Source organism: Saccopteryx leptura, chromosome 9 (genome assembly GCF_036850995.1).
Source record: "Saccopteryx leptura isolate mSacLep1 chromosome 9, mSacLep1_pri_phased_curated, whole genome shotgun sequence".
Classification (NCBI taxonomy): domain Eukaryota; kingdom Metazoa; phylum Chordata; class Mammalia; order Chiroptera; family Emballonuridae; genus Saccopteryx; species Saccopteryx leptura.
Window position 1 is genome coordinate 61,118,435 of NC_089511.1, and position 17,577 is coordinate 61,136,011.

General features: G+C 40.8%; 1 protein-coding gene across 9 annotated transcripts in view; it reads right to left on the reverse strand.

The window, feature by feature from the left end:
- Positions 1-17,577, reverse strand: part of RHOBTB1 (Rho related BTB domain containing 1) — a 149,680-nt gene that overhangs the window by 47,975 nt on the left and 84,128 nt on the right. For 3 of the 9 annotated variants that reach the window (XM_066348394.1, XM_066348393.1, XM_066348395.1), the window contains exon 3: positions 9,041-9,138. The exons of the other annotated variants lie outside the window; for them this stretch is intronic. The gene's annotated coding sequence lies outside the window, so the exon portion shown is untranslated. The remainder of the gene's footprint in view (positions 1-9,040; positions 9,139-17,577) is intronic. 9 annotated transcript variants of the gene reach the window in all.

The window sequence follows — 17,577 nt, forward strand, 5'->3', positions numbered from 1 at the left end:
CTTTTAGAGGGTAAGTCATTGAAAAACAAAGAACATAAATACAAGATGGTGTAGATGACCTTAAGCAAAGAAGGCAGAAAAAGTTCTCAGTGGGGAGGTGGATATAGTTAACTAAAAGATATTAGAGTTAGAAAGATAGCTTAAGAATATTTTTAGGAGGCATTTATAGATTCTAGAGTGAAAATGGCAATATTTCTTAACCATCTTTGGTGAGTTTCTGGTGATATTAGCATGGGGTAGCCCATGTTAGAAAAACAGGTTCCATTTGAAGGCTTACACTTCAGAAACTGAGATACATTATTCTGAATGCCCTAAGTGGTGGAAATGTCACTCTTTTGAGAGTAAATTTTATATTTTTTAGATAATTCAAAGTCATAGAGAGCCAATGCCTAAAACTTGGGGGATACTTGAATGTAGTCAAAATTGAGATATGACACTAAAAATATATAGACTTGGTTTTCTTGTTGGCTTGCAAACTAGCTCTAATAGCAGCCCTCAAAAAGGAAACCCCCCATATTTTGAATCATGGCAGCTTTAGTGGAATAGCTGTGTAGCTTTTACAGGAGACTATTTTGAGGGGACCAAAGCTCTCCTAGTTTTATATTAAAGCTATGATTACACAGATATCATCACTTATTTATAGACATAGCTCATGCACAGTCCTAAAAGAATTTCTGTGTCAAAGGTGAGAGTAACACCTGTGAGTCCTCTAATCTCTTGCAATCTGCTCAAAACCAAAGTGACTGCCAAGGTGCTAAATGTTGTGCAGAGGGGACAGAATGAAAGGGAAATAAAAGGCCAGGCAGAATGAAATGCTTATAGCCCCGATCATTCATTACAGTCATGAAATTTTCAGGAATGGTTTTCTGGATTTTCCAATCCTGAAAATCTTTACTTTTGCATAGAAATTAATTTTGTCATAATCTAAAAAGCAATTTAAAAGCATGAAGTCAAAGCCAAGAATGTAAACTCATGCTACACATGTATCATAAAGTGACTGCTCATCTGTTACACATAAACAAATGAACATTAAATTATGTTAGTAATTATGAAAATATGCCATTTTAGTTTTCTTGTTATGGGCTCTAGCTTATTCATATCTGGCACTCTGATGGCTGAATGAGCTTTTGAGACCATCTGGATAATGACTATCCGTTTTCTGATCTCCATTTACCTAGAATGAGAGGAATAAATATTTATTCATTTAGCACTATTAATAAATGTCACCACCATAAATCCTGCAGATCTATGCAGATACTCTTTTGCCTTTAGATACATATCTGAGGAGAGAAGGAAAGTATAAAAGGAAAAGAAAACCTAGGAGTACTGACATTGGTTACCGGTCATACTTTGGACATTGAATCTCATGCCATACTTTCACTGAATCCTCAGTACATAGATGCTGCAGTGAAACTAACCGAATAGTCTACCTGTACACTCTGGAAATCAGAAGTGGTAAGTTTATTTGAAGACTGACACGTGAACAAGACAATGTGGACGATGGCAAGTGGAGGACTCGTGCGGCGGTGCAGGTGGTGCTGCTCTGGGTGCTAGCGCCTGCCACCCACAAGGCTGACTTAGAACATGGGGCAGAGCTCTTCTGGCTCCCAGATTAACCCATGTAGCTTGATCGTCCCATGCCTGTCCATGCCATTGTTGCTGTCATCTCCTGGACTTCAGGTCCCTCCTCCACATTCACCACCTGGTCTCCACAGCGTGACACAGCCCACACCCTGGCCTCACTGTTTCTTTACCTCTTCAGCACCAATGATATGTGGCACACTCTACTTGGGCCATTTAAACTTTTGGTCACATGCTGGATATTGTTGTCATCCGGAAACATTTCCACAATTCTGAAATCTCAAATTTTAAAATCCTATTCTCAGAGCAAAAACTCCTATCTTCACAGCGTGTACTGGATGAAATATGGTCACTGCAGCAACTCCCATCAGGAGATGGAGTTTATTTCCCCTCCTCTTGAATTTGTGTTCACCTTGTGACTGCTGGCCAAACCCAAAAGAACAGGGTGGTGATGCTGTGTGGGTCCAGAGTCCCTGCACCTTCACCTTCATGCTGCTGAATGCTGTCCTGAGGTCATAATCTAAGGAAGCTGGCCTAGCTGAGCAGAGGTGGGAATTCACAGAGAGAACAACCGAGGCAGCCTCACAAAATGCCATATAGTGTGAGGCCACCTTGGATCTTTTAGCCCAGACAGTTCTCAGCTGAATATAGCTTTTGACGGAGCCCAGGTAAAACCAGCCCAGGAATCACATAGCCAAATCTCACAGACTCATGAGAATAGGTGGTGGTTTTAAGCCATTAAGTTTTGAGTGACCTGCAATAGTTAACGAAACATATGCACAAATAAACTCCAGCACATTGACTCCTCCATTAAAAAAAAATCAGGTTATAGACCGCCGATACTGGGACCTGATATTGATGGATGATATTTTCCACCAAGGGTTGATGGATCATGCCAACTTCTCTCTTCACTATCACCTTCAATACCTTGTACTGCCTGTGTGGTAGGCAGAATAACGATCCTTCAAAGTTGTCCACGTTCTAATTTCTGGGACCTGTGAATATGTTCTATTACATAGCACGGGGGAATTACAGTAGCAGATGAAATTAAGGTTGCTAATCAGCTGAGCTTACTTTAAGGAGATTATCTTGAATTACTGGGAAAGGCCCAATATAGTCACAAGGACCCTTTACATGTGGATGTGGAAGAAGGAGGCAGAAAGTTGGGGCCAGAGAGAGAAATAAGAAGATGCTGCACTGCTGGCTCTGAAGATGGAGGAAGGGACCATAAGTCAAGGAATGCAGATGGCCTCTAGAAGCCAGAAAAGACGAGGAAACACCTTCTCCCCTAGAGCCTCAGGAAGGAACGGAGCCTTCTAACCCCTTGATTTTGCCAAATTGGGCCTGTTTCAGATTTCTGACATCCAGAACTAGAAGATAATAAATGTTTTAATCCATTAAATTTTGGGCATTTTTTTTACAGCAGGAATAGGATGTAGCATGATTTAGCTACTCAAAATGGCTTCCCAAATTATAAATGTTTGCTACCTCAGTGCCTTTACACATATTATTCCTTCTGCTAACACTTTACCATTCCTTGTCTGCCTGGCAAATTCTGTTCATTCCTTAAAAACTTATTCAAATATTAGTTCCTCTAAAAAACCTTTCCTAACTGCTCTGCCGCCATGTGGACTGGTTTACTTTCTCCTCTGTACCAACAAGTGGTTCTAGGAGAAGTAATGACAAAGATAAACACACACACACACACACACACACACACACACACACACATTCATTTTTTCCTACATTAGCAAATTATGGAAGGGAGGTTATAAACTTTTTATTTTTCCTGGGTTACACCTTCAAAGTGCCCATCTCATGCACTTAATAAACCATGCTAGTGTGTGCTGAAGTGCTTGGAATATATGAGTATGCAATGTCCCTCTTCTGTAAAGCTTTCTTTGATGGTCCAGTCTTGTCCCTGGGTTCCCCAGTTTGTGATTGTCTCCCAGTCAGATGTGACCTTAGCTGCCCCGGTCTCTTCCTCAAATCATTTCCCTTCCCATGGTGGTACCCATCCTTACCGTCAGTCCTTGAAATGATGGTCTTCATGATGTCCTGTTTCTTTCTTAGAAAACAGGCTCTTGGGAAATGTAACACATTTACTCCCTCAATTTTACTCCTGCTAGATGACCATCAAAGAGTCCTGTCCCCATAATTCAGTAATTCAGGGGCACTATGGCTGATGACACTCAGGATGTTCTTGCTTGCTGCAGAGAGGTGCACCTCAGGACAGGGCCACCATTTGAATTTGGGTGAGGTGTGACTTTCTTCTGACAGTAGAAATTTAGATACTAGGGATGGTGGGCAGAAATATGTTTATCATTTGTCTAAGACATCTTATTAAGCATCTCCTAATTGCTCCGAATCACCCTACCATCAGAATTGCCACCTCTCACCATCACTTTTACTGTGTTACTTGTTATATTTGCTATTTTAATCAAAGCGTGATGAGCAATCTGCTTAAAGACAAAAGTCTAAGGCCCACAGATTGGCCTTCATGCTTTTAGCTCCACGAAGCTGTTCACGTAGACAGTTTGAATAATGCTAGTGCACAACCACTACATTTTCCTGTCCTTTAGAAAAGCATATAATCTGAACATTAAAAAGTACTTTAATTCAATCATTAAAAAATACTAGCGGAACAAAATTGAAGTGTATTTGAAGAATTCTCTCTAAAAGAAAGACTGAGAATTTCATATTATTGACAGAAACAAAAGGGAAATGTTAAGAGTTGCATAATAACTATAGCCAACAGCCAAGTTTCAACTGTGCTGATTTCATTATTCTGAGCTCTTAATCACCAGTTCCAGGCAGGCAGGAGCTGCTTCATGAATAATAGAAACATCTCAGCTGGAATGGAGAGGGGTCCAGGCTGGGAGAGAGACAGGCAGCAGGGCTGGGCTGGGCTGCCCGAAATCAAAACTTCATGGAAAGCGAGCTCTAGGGTAAAATTGCCTTTCACTGTTCAACTCAACACTTTTTTTTTTTTTTCAATTGAAAGTGTTGATTAAAACAGAAAGAGAAGAGATTAAGTAACAGAAAGGACGCGGCATAGAAGTCCAGGAATGCAAGTTCTACAGAGGCGCTTTTTTAAAAAACATCCACTCATTATCTTGCGGAGACCTGTGAAAATGGAGACCTACACAAGAGCCTGTTCTCTCTAGTTTCTTTCTTGTTTATTTGTTTGTTTTCATAAATTCATTGGGAGTGGGGAGAAGTGAGTCAGGATTAGAAATAAAATTTTTTGTCTGTCCATTATAACTTAATAAATGCTGCCCCAACTGAAAAATAAAGAACAGACCAAAATATTAGCTTAACAGATACATAAAAACTCCAGGATGGGTTTCAAAACTACCATTAAGTAAACTGTGTGCTACATTCTAAACACACTGGTGTGTCTACTTTCCTCCTCAAATATACCATAGAACCTCTCCTTTGATGACTTGACTTTTGCTACTATTTCTGCTCCGATCCCCTTTCTCATGCCTCTGATTCTGGAACTTTAGGACACAAGCAGCCTTACCTAATAAAAGACAGACAGACTGAGCACTCAGTGGGTGCCAGGCCTACAGGAGTATCGTAGGGAACAAGCCAGGTGTCGTTTTTGCCCTCATGGGTCTCGTAGTCAGGTGGGGAGAGACATCTAAACTGGTCGATGTAATCATACACTTGATAAGTTCCTTGGAGGAAAATAAAAGGGTGTTTTGAGAGAAAATAATGGGTGGGAGCTTACAGGGAAGCCAAGGGCAGCCTCTCCGAGGAAGCCTCGTTTTCCTGCTATTGAAAGATTGAGAAGGGCCCAGTATTGAGATGGGAAGGGAAGCAGGCCCAGAAAAGCCAGAACAAGGAAAATTGTTGAGGGGAAGGTTAGAAAGGCAGGCGGGGCCAGGTCAGGACCCGGCCTTTTAGGCCACAGTCAGGAGTTTGGATTTTAGTCTAAATGAGAATTAGATGGAATTAAATAATTGGATTTATTCTCACATCAGTGAGAAGCCACTTCACTGCTGTGCTGTAGGCAGAGGAGTAACAGGTTCTGATTTGCTTTTTAAAATATCTCTGATATCACTTGGACCATGCAGTGGGAATGTGAGCGTGGCAGAAGGACCACGAAGCTCTGAGACTCTCCGGAAGGGAGGGCATGGCGGCTGGGACCACGGTGGGTCAGCAGAGATGGAGAAAAGTGGACAGACACAAGTAACATTTTGAAAGAAGACGCACTTCAAACACATCTCCTTTGTACTGTATTTGTCAAATTCTGGTTTGTAGTATTGACAGTTGTGTTTACATGTGTTTTGCTTTCACACAACCAGGATTATAAATTTTTGACAACAGAAACTGTTATTCATCGTTAAATCCTCAAATCTTTTCTCGGTGCCTTGACCATATGTGGCTTTCAATAAATATTAGTTCAATAGAATATAAAAACATAACCACCTCACCCTCCTTAGGAAAACTTCCACCTGGGGCTGGCAGAGAACTTGCACAGGCTAACTCTGATAAATGATCATCAGGCCTGGGGCCTCGACAGCAGCAGCATGTGGCTAAGCCTGCAGTCGGTGAAAGGAACACCTTGAGGGACATCTGTGTGACTCATCATGAGAGCGGTGTTTGACAGATGGCATCACACCAGCCATGGCTCCCCATCAGGAAAAGCATCAGTAACCATGGAAACCACCAGGGACCAAGGACCAGGCCCCTTCACCAAACAGAAAGGTGGGGGCAGGGGAGAGCCCTGATATAGGCTGGCAAGAGTGCTTTAGGGCCAGATCTGACTTAGAAAAAAAAGAAAAAGTAATGTGATCATCTATTGTACTCTAGGGCCTAGAGCCAATTTATGAATCTCAATAGCGTTTACATATAAGGGTCTCATAAAGTTCTCATCCACCTTTAGACTTTAACATCCTAATTTAAGAAATTTCTAATCCTTTTTTTTAGTGAGCCACTGCTTGGCTGAATAAAAACAGGAAAAGAGAGGCACATGTATGTACTATGGAGAACAATTTATAATTAAAATTAAAGTGAGTCGTGAATGGGGGAGTTCATTTTTGCTTAAACGAGCCACATCACAAGAGGCAACTAGCTGAACTTCAAGGCAAGATAGCATTGAAAGAACAGATGTATTAGATCCCCCTCTCCCCATGCCTCATTAAACTTAACCTTATTCTACACAGATAGCAGACTTCACGACAGTACTAGAAGCTAAGGATAAGGAGTAACCGTAAACCACAAGTTCAAAAGGTTTATGCCAAATTCATTTCTGTGGAGCCAAGTGAGAAAGTCACTGGAGATCAGCACACTGCCCATTTCCACAAGAAACAGAGTTTGCCTGGATGGTAAGCAGGATGCTTTTTGACCTAGAGGCCCATGACATGCAATAATGAGAGCTGGTCTGACTTGGGTCAAGGGTGTGCAGGATAGGTTAGGGAGCCATTGGAGAGCCGTTAGGAAACTGGTATGCTGCTGTGGGCAAGGAGTGGTCCCAGTGATTGTCCCTTACTTAGAATGGACCAGATGGACAGCACTGAGCATGGAAAAGACTTTGTTTTTGCTTCCTCCAGCCTGCTCAACCAGGCTGTTTCAGTTTTGACATTGCAACAGGAGTGGTTGATCTTGTGACGTTAATGGGAGAGGAAGTGGGTTGAGACGGGTGCAATCTCTAAGACTGAACACTGGTATATCTTCAGTGATGACATGACTCACTATTGTCCTTATCTCACCTGCAAAAGTTCTCTCAACCCATTAGCATACTGAATAGCTTTGCTTGTGTACTCCAGAACGGGGTGGGTTCCTCGGTCCCTGTAGAGCCCTACTTGGGTCTCTGACAGAGCCTAAGGTTATTGAAGTATTTGTAATATACTTTGATCTTTGGCCAGCATAAATCCTTTCTTATAGGAAGTGAATGAACAGAGACCATTCAACTTATGGTCTATTAAGTACTCTGACACACACAGAAAAGGACAAGCAAGTAGATAAAGATATAGGGGAAAGGTCTACTGAAGTAGATATGCTTTAAGAAACAATAGAGCCCTGGCCGGTTGGCTCAGCGGTAGAGCGTCGGCCTGGCGTGCGGGGGACCCGGGTTCGATTCCCGGCCAGGGCACATAGGAGAAGCGCCCATTTGCTTCTCCACCCCCCCACCCCCTCCTTCCTCTCTGTCTCTCTCTTCCCCTCCTGCAGCCAAGGCTCCATTGGAGCAAAGATGGCCCGGGCGCTGGGGATGGCTCCTTGGCCTCTGCCCCAGGCGCTAGAGTGGCTCTGGTTGCGGCAGAGCGACACCCCGGAGGGGCAGAGCATCATCGCCCCTGGTGGGCGTGCCGGGTGGAACCCGGTCGGGCGCATGCGGGAGTCTGTCTGACTGTCTCTCCCCGTTTCCAGCTTCAGAAAAATACAAAAAAAAAAAAAAAAAAAAAAAAAAAGAAACAATAGAAGAAAAATTTTTTAAAAATCTGATGCATGTACTTGATTAAGCAAAAGAAGATAATGCAAGAATATAAACCAACAGCAGATGAGGCTATAAGTAGGCAAATTACATATTCTCTCTAAGCCTCTATTTCCTTATTTGTAAACTGGTGATAACTACCTACTACCTTGGGATGTTATGAAAATAATATGAGATAATGCTTGTAAAATATTTTAATCTCTGTGCCTGCCCTCAAGAGAAGGCTAAATAAGTTTTATCTATTAAGATTGTCATTTAATATTATATTCATGTTGAGCTTGCAATAATATAGAGAAATGCTAATTTATTCTTTTTTAAGGGAAAGTACAGAATAGTTATCTGAAATATAGTTGATGAAAACTATATATCAATAAAATAAACAAATTTGTGTAAGTTGAATAAAATTGGGACATCTTCCTCATTCTTTCACTTGAAGTACCATTGAATACAACTGCTTGAAGTACTTGAATACAACTGCTCAAATCTGTCCTACTGACTCTCAGGAGGGACCCCAGATCTTTCCCTTTAGGTGTTTCTTTACCCCCCTTACTGCTCTCTCCCTTCTCTTTGTTTTTTCTTCTTCTTTTTCATGTGAGAGGAGGGGAGATAGAGCTACAGATTCATACACGTGCATGGAAAGGCATTCACCTGGAGACCCCTGTTTGGGGCCAATGCTCTGCCCATCTGGGGTCGATGCTCGCAACTGAGCTTTTTTAGCACCTGAGCTGGAGGCTCCATGGAGCCATCTTCAGCACTTGAGACCAATATGCTTGAACCAATTGAGCCATGGCTGTGGGAAGGGAGAGAGAGAAAAAGAGAGAAGGAGAGGGGGAGGGGTGGAGAAGCAGATGGTCGCTTCTCCTGTATGCCTTGGCCGGGAATTGAACCCGGGACATCTACACGCCAGGGCTGATGATTTACCACTGAGCCAAGCAGGCAGGGTCTCTCTCTTCTCTTAATGGCAATTCCATCCATTATTTTCCTCTGCCAACTAAATGGATCTTTCTTGGGACCTACCTCTTTGGGGGGAATGGATGAGCATTAATATGTGAATTCTTATAATTTAATAATTGCATCTCTGTCATCTAAAGAGAAGCAACACCAACCTCTTCCTCCTGCAACAACAATCCATGGAGAAAAGCCTTAGAGGGGAGACAGCACACGGATAAGAGTGATCGCTGTTGGATTATGGGACTATGACTTGGTGCCAGTTTCCTACTTTCCTTCAGTTTCCACATTTTTTTCAGTGAGAATATATTACCTTTCTTTGGTAAATTGAGATCAAATTCACATGCGATGAAACTCACCCTTTTTTAGTGTACAATGCAGGGTGTTTTATTATATTCACAAAATTGTAAAACAATTCCCACTATTTAATTCTAGAACATTTTCATTATCTCAAATGTGACCATGAGTAGTCATTCCCATTTCCCCTCTTCCCAGCTCTGGAAACCACTGATTTACTGTCTATCTCTATGAATTTACATATTCTGGACATTCCATATAAATAGAATCACTTAATATGTGGACTTTGATGCCTGTCTTCTATTTAGCATGTTTTCAAGTTTATCTGTGTTATAGCATGTATTAGTACTTCATTACTTTTTATGGATGAATAATATTTTTAGACATATTACTTTTATAATGTGAAAAATATTTTAGCTTTTAAAAAAGTAATAATAAGGGTTACATAAGTATAACCCTTGATTGGTAATTCTAATAAGGGTACTCTGATACATTCAAATAATAAGTAATTTTTAATGATGCAAAAGTTGTTTTTCAAAACCATATATTTATAAAGCACAGTAAGCCTGTTAAACCTGCTTTTTTTTTTCAGGCTCAACTCTCAATTAAAAATAAATAAGGAGCCTGACCAGGCGGTGGCACAGTGGATAGAGCTTCGTACTGGGATGTGGAGGACCCAGGTTCGAGACCTCGAGGTCACCAGCTTGAGCACGGGCTCATCTGGTTTGAGCAAGACTCACCAGCTTGAGCCCAAGGTCGCTGGCTTGAGCAAGGGGTCACTTGGTTTGCCGTAGCCCCCCAGTCAAGGCACATATGAGAAAGTAATCAATGAACAACTAAGGTACCTCAATGAAGAACTGATGTTCTCATCTCTCTCCCTTCCTGTCTGTCCGTCCCTCTCTCTGACTCTGTCTCTGTCAATCAATCAATCAATGAATCAATAAATCAGGAATCTAAATGACATCTTGCTTAGTATCAGACAAAAACTGAACGATATAAAGAGATAGGACCCATACAAACAGTTCTATCTCAAACAGAAGATGAAAAATTCCTGACTTTAAAATTTTGAATGTTCATAAAGAACACTTAGTGTACTAAAATGAGCAATTTAAAGAAATTGTTTGGAAATATAGCACATGAAGTATTCTATGGAAATCAAATAAAATATTTTAAGAGTAGAAGAATATAGTATTAATCTAACTTTACATTCATTAAAAAGAATGAAGTTCCTAACTTACTTGTATGCACATTATATATGTATTTGTGTACCTGCAAATCACAAACACATACTGGTACATACTCAGCATACAAATTTATTTTGTAATCTTTACTTGCAAAGGCAAATCCTAAATATTTTCAGTGATAAGGGAGATAGCTCAAGCAAAGCTGACTGTAGCTAGCTCATATAAAGTAAAGGTTCAATGACATATCAAATTCTATAAATAAATGACATACTTTGGACATAAAATATGAAGCATTTCAAACACACGGAGAGTGCAGTGCAGTGGTGAACAGAAGCAGAATGCTTGTGGTGTTCTTGATCTAGGTCAGGGGTCGCGGGAACCTTTTTGGCTGAGAGAGACATGAACGCCACATATTTTAAAATGTAATTCCGTGAGAGCCATACAATGACCCATGTACGTTAAGCATTATCCAATAAAAATTTAATGTTGTCCTGAAGGATAGCTGTGATTGGCTTCAGCCACCCGCAATCATGAACATGAGCAGTAGGAAATGAATGGATTGTAATACATGAGAATGTTTTATATTTTTAACTTTTTTTTTTATTAAAGATTTGTCTGCGAGCCAGGTACAGCCATCAAAAGAGCCATATCTGGCTCACGAGCCATAGGTTCCCAACCCCTGATCTAGGTGCTCATGACATAGGTAGGATTCATTTGCAAAAATCATCAAACTGGACACTTGTGATCTTTACACATTTTACTATGTATGTTATACTTCAATATTTTTTGGTAGAGTTAAAATAGCAACAAAAGATCCTACACATTGATTTTGGAAGGCTTGTAGTCCTCATGTGGGTGAGCCCTTGCTAAGGGCTGAACCTGGAAGCTTTGTCAAGGATTAATAAAATATTGGCAAAGTCTTTAAACAGTCAAAGATGTAAGTGCTTGTTTGAAAAAAGCTAACATCAAATCTGTAGAATGGATGTGTTTAAAAATCTATCTTTATGAAGAAAAGTCTCTAGAGTGTTTCATAGCAACTTGCTCTCTGAAAGCATCCACTAAAGATGTCACGGGGTCAGCTTCTGCAGTACCAGCGAGACCACTTGCTGTGAAACCTTCAGATACGATGACAATCAAACAATTGCATTTAATCATTTATGAGACTGTAATATGACAGCTAGAATTAGGTTATGCTCTGATTGAGGCAAATGAAGAGGACGGTTTAATTCCCCCTAGAATTTCCTAGCAAAGTTAGCGCATAAATGCAAAAGTGCTGGTCAACAAAAATCAGACTCCTTAAATCCTCGTATTTTATTTAAGGTTATTGACTGACATCAATGTATAGATTTCAGTTGGATCTTTTTTTTTTTTTTTCATTTTTCTGAAGCTGGAAACAGGGAGAGACAGACAGACTCCCGCATGTGCCCGACGGGGATCCACCCGGCACGCCCACCAGGGGCGACGCTCTGCCCACCAGGGGGCGATGCTCTGCCCATCCTGGGTGTCGCCATGTTGCGACCAGAGCCACTCTAGCGCCTGAGGCAGAGGCCAAGGAGCCATCCCCAGCGCCTGGGCCATCTTTGCTCCAATGGAGCCTTGGCTGCGGGAGGGGAAGAGAGAGACAGAGAAGAAGGAGAGGGGGAGGGGTGGAGAAGCAAATGGGCGCTTCTCCTGTGTGCCCTGGCCGGGAATCGAACCCAGGACTTCTGCACGCTAGGCCGACGCTCTATCAGTTGGATTTTTGAAACATGTTCCTATACCTTCCGACTCTTGGTAGATGTTATTACACGAAAGATTTTACATTTTTAAAAAGCAGAATGAGGCACTATTTGTGAGACTGAACAATGATACCATTGTTCAAGAGGGGAACTGGCACTCAAAAGATTAAAATGTCCGTAACTTTTATCAGTTGTGAAAGTTTATTTTCAGAAAAGTAATTAGGGTATTCAAAAAGATTCCATTAAAGGAGTGTTCATCATATCACTGTTTGTGGACACAAAATATTGGAAACAATTTCAGATATAGAACTATAGTGGATTGGTTTAAAAAAAACACAATAAATGTCCATATAATGAAGAGTGTATAAAACTGTGCTATAAGAGTACATTTATTGTCAAAGTTTGACACTCATGAGAAATCTTTAAAAAAATTATAAAAATAGTTACTGAGTAACACCATTCCTTAAAAATTATTTGCCTAAATATACACAGAAACATTTGGAAAGTAGGGAAACTAGGGACTAGAATATTCTTTCCTTATGTGGAATTAATGTCTACCCTAGACCTTCTCGCTGCATAACTCGGAGAGCTTTGTGTGGAGGGCCTTTCTTAGAGTAGGAACCAATCTTGCTGCTCCTGGAAACTTTCCTTCAATTCTGAGCAGACGTACCACTCATCATCAGTATCATTTTGGAGCTCGGGGTCATTCAGCTCTCTTGACTGATGTCAAAGAAGAATCTAATATCTCAATCGGCCCAAAAAAGAAAACCACACAGCCACTAGACCTAGAACAAGGCAGCAAGGATACACCTGCGAACTCTAGGGGTAGGAAGAAGACATTGGGATAACCTCATTCTCTAATCTTTTCAGATTAAGTCATTAGACTTTGAGAGATTCCAATTCGCTTTCAGGAGAGAGTCCCTCATCTACTTTAAATAAGCAGATGTTAAAAAATATTAGAATCTGAAATATTCTAAGGCTTCAGGGTTAATTTCCCTTCCTGGAAGCCTCTTGCTAGGAGCCTTAATGATCAGCTGCCATATTTAACCTTTGCCATATCTCCACAATGTCTATTACTCTTCCTTGCTATTGATGTGAGGCCAAATCTCATCCTCATTTAGAATACATAAGAGCAGATGTCTTGATGAGAGGGGGAGTTGACAAACCTATATGAAAAGAGCCAGGAGAACACACTGTACTGAAAGGAAGTATAGCGTCATGGCTTAGGGTACTAAAAGAGCATTGTTACACAAAATAATCAGTGGCCTTGGTCATAGTATGAGAGAACTAAAAAGAGAGGAGAGGGGGTGTAGAGAAGGCAGTGAAGAGATTGGCTGCTCATTAGAAGCACTGGGGGAATTAAAAAAAGATGCTGCTGTCTGTACAAGAATGTTCTTGGCAGCATTATTCATAATGGCAAACAACTGGGAACAACTCATCCACAGTGGAGTAAATAAATAATAAATCGAGGTCTATTTATACAATGAAGTACTACACAGTACTAAAAATAGATAAACTGGACCTGGCTGGTGGGTCAATGAAGAAAGCTTCTGCCTGATGTATGGATGTCCCAGGTTCGATTCTGGTCAGGGCAGACAGGAGAAGCGACCATCTGCTTCTATCCCTCTCCCTTTACCCCCTTCTCTCCCTCTTCCCTTCCCACAGCTAGTGTCTAGATTGATTCAAGTGTGGCCCTGGGTGCTGAGGGTAGCTCTGAGGAGCCCAACAGCCTCGGGTGCTAAAAATAGCTTGGTACTTGAGCAAGAGCTCCAGATGGGGTTGCTGGGTGAATCCTGGTAGGGGTGCATGTGGTAGTCTGCCTCACTATCTCCCCTCCTCTCACCCAGGAAAATAAAAATAGGTGAACTACTGCCACATCTCAGAAATATAAGATTGAGGAAGAAAAGCCTGGCACAGAAGTGATTTCGTTTCCATAAAAGTTCAAAATCAAGCTAAACTAAATATGGTATCAGAAATCAAGATGGTATCACCTTGGTTGGGTAGTGACTGGATAGGGGTTTGAGGAGGCCTTCTGGGTGGTGATATTCTGTTTCTTTATGTAAATGCTGGTTATGCAGGTGTGTTCAGACTGTGAAAATTCTTTGAGTTATATGCTTATGATCTGTGCATTTTTCTTTAAATAAAATACATCTCAATAAAATGTTTTATATTCAGATTCCTTGGCCTTAATGCAGATCTACTAAGACTGTAGGTTATATATTTCCTGGGGTATTCCAATACATAGCAAGGGCTGAGAACCACTGGACCAGATGACCTACATCTAGTGGTATGCTGGAGCCAGTCCCTATTAGCCTATGAGAACCAGTTATTACATTTTTAGGATTTTTGCAAGCCTCTTAAAATAGGGTCAGTATTAAAAAATTAAATTTTACAAAGTTTATTTATCTCTAGGGTAGAAGGCAAGGTCACATGTATATACTGTCCTCTGGGAAGCACTGAGGTGACAGCAGGAATGAAGCCCTAATTCCAGGGTACCCCTTAAATATCATCATGTGGCTTCTCTGTTGGGCATTGGCAATGGGGCCAGCTGTGTACCATCCTTGCAAAAAGTGAGAAATTAGTCATACCACTCATTTTTATGTTCTGCGTTTCGATGAGGAGCCCTTGAAGAGAAAGGCTTTGAGTAATAGAGTCAGATGTACACGAAAGGGGACTGTAAAGGAAGGAAGTGCCCAGGGAGACTCCCAAGGAGGCGGGAGGTAAGGCGGTCGTATGTTGCTGACACCCTCTAGGTAACAGCTGACATGCTACCGGGTACATTAACTCCTATGAACTGACAGCATTGTTCACTATGCAGAATTGATTCCAGCAAGCTTTTCAGTTGTTGGCAAATTTCTTCTCTCATATGGGCCTCAATATCAGAATTAATTGTCTTAAGAAAATGATTTTAAAATGTTACTAATGCATATTAAACTTAAAAGTATGTTACATGTGTAGCTGCTAAGTTGTGATTAATACATCTAAGGAAATATCCTTACAGTATTTAAAGCTATTGTCTGGTTCAGCAAAGAGGTTGTGCATATTTTTAATGAATGTATACAGTTCTGGCATATGTCTTTGTTGCTTTACCTTTATCTTACTCATTAACATAAAGGAAACTATCAGCCAACACTTCTTTGGGAATTACACCTCTACATTAATTGAATCACAGGTAGGCTCTGCATAGCAGAGTTCTGCAAAAATCAACAGTCTGTGCAACCCAATGGGCTATATGGAATTTACAATAAAAAATATTGCATATTTTGTTATTATTTGTAAATTGTATGCTACACATTCTTTATGTCAGTAAAATTTATAATCAGCTTATGTATGCATATAAATGCATTCCCCCCCCCCCCAGAGAGCAGGTTGATTTACCAGCACACCCCTGTAGACATTCCTCCCATGTTTAAGATTCCATGACTCTCTACTATGATTTAAGAAAAAAGCAAACAAAATAAGGTGGAAGTCTTAGGGCCTATAAGGCATGACTTTTACCATAAAATATAGTAATGAGTATACTTTACAATCTCACTACTCAAAATGTGGCTCTCAGACCAGCAGCCAGGCATCAACGGGAAGTCTGTGAGAAACACATAGTGTCGGGTTTTGCCCCAGAACTCCTGAATCAGCATCTGCATTTTATGATGATGCCCAGGTGATTTGTATGCACACTAAACTTTGAGAAGCACTGTTTTAAAAATAAACTTCTTGGTATGAACTGAAACTTATACAACCAATTTGGGATTAGTAATATGGGTAGGGACAATCTAGCAACTGGTGATCTTTAAGCATCTCAAACCAGTGTAGTCACTTCACAGCACTGGGGAAAATACATCATTGCTACCCCTAAACCTGAAGAAAAGGACGTCATCACGCAATATATATTTGTCAAATATTGAGAGGGAAACTGTGCCACTAGGAAAATAAAGGTTATTCTAAGCTATTTAGATCATGAATTTAAAAAGGAAAAAAAAATGTACAAGAATGAAAAAAATCACAACAGTAGCTTTCTTCCAGGTACATGATGAACAGGACATGTTGCCAAAGACTTGGTTCTGAAAATTCAAAGCAGGGTAGCAAGTGCTACATGACAATGTGTGGCAACTGGGGAGAGGAGTCTGATGAAACACTTCCCAGGGATGTAATTTAGGCCAACATAGTTATCAAGTGCTGAGGGCGAAAGGGGGAAATTGTAGCGCTTATGCTTTTCCTGTCAATATACCAGTCAGCAACCCAGGACAAAAAGACAGGGCCGGCACGCAGAAAATACTCAATGCTTGAGCTAATTAAAATGATGGTAGGGAAGTGTCACATATTCTGAAATTGAAAGCAGAAATGTTCTACTGGCGATAATATCCTCTAGAGATATTTCTTAGTTACTTGGTAGAAAATATTGTAGTTGCTTTGAGACGCAAAGGTCCATGTGGAAAATGCGTTAGATACTTAAACAGTGTCTGGAAAAAAATGAGAGCCACACATCTTCAAGAGGAGCTTGGTGTTAGCTGTGGCAGAAACTGGAACAGTGAAACAATTCAAGTAAACTCTGGCAACCCTAGAATGTGCAGAAAACAAATCAAATGTAACTGTGACTGGGACACTGGTACGCAGAGAGACCGCTGCACCTTTTAGCTAAGAGAAAAGGTTACTATAAACATCCCCTGTGATATTAGAACTAAAATGACTCTAGTACATTTAGGGATAAAATGCTATCACTGCCCTAATATGTTATAACATTTTCCCTTGAAATAATCTAGGAAGGTTGAGAACTAACTCTTATTGAGCACCTACTATGTGCTTGACATGTGTGACTTCATATAATTCTTTGGGGGAGGTGATATTGTCTCCATTGTACAGATTAGGAAAATGAGGTCCAAGGAAGTATTTCAGCCATGTCACATAGTTAATAAAAATCTGGAGCTCCACAGACAAAATAAAAAAGGTCCTTACTTGATTAAAACAGATTGTTCTAGCCTAACTGGGCTGTGGCGCAGTGGATAGAGCATCGGACTGGGATGCGGAAGACCCAGGTTCAAGACCCCGAGGTCTCCAGCTTGAGTGAAGGCTCATCTGGTTTGAGCAAAAGCTCACCAGCTTGAGCCCAAGGTCGCTGGCTTGAGCAAGGGGTTACTTGGCCTTCTGCTGAAGGCCCGTGGTCAAGGCACATATGAGAAAGCAATCAATGAACAATTAAGGTGTTGCAATGCACAATGAAAAACTAATGATTGATGCTTCTCATCTCTCCGTTCCTGTCTGTCTGTCCCTGTCTATCCCTCTCTCTGACTCTCTCTCTGTCTCTGTAAAAAAAAAAACAAAACCCAAAAAACAACAACAACAAAAAACCAGATTGTTCTGGCAGGGATCAGGGTTTGAGGCTATGTTTTGAATAAAAGGAAAAGGTTGTTCT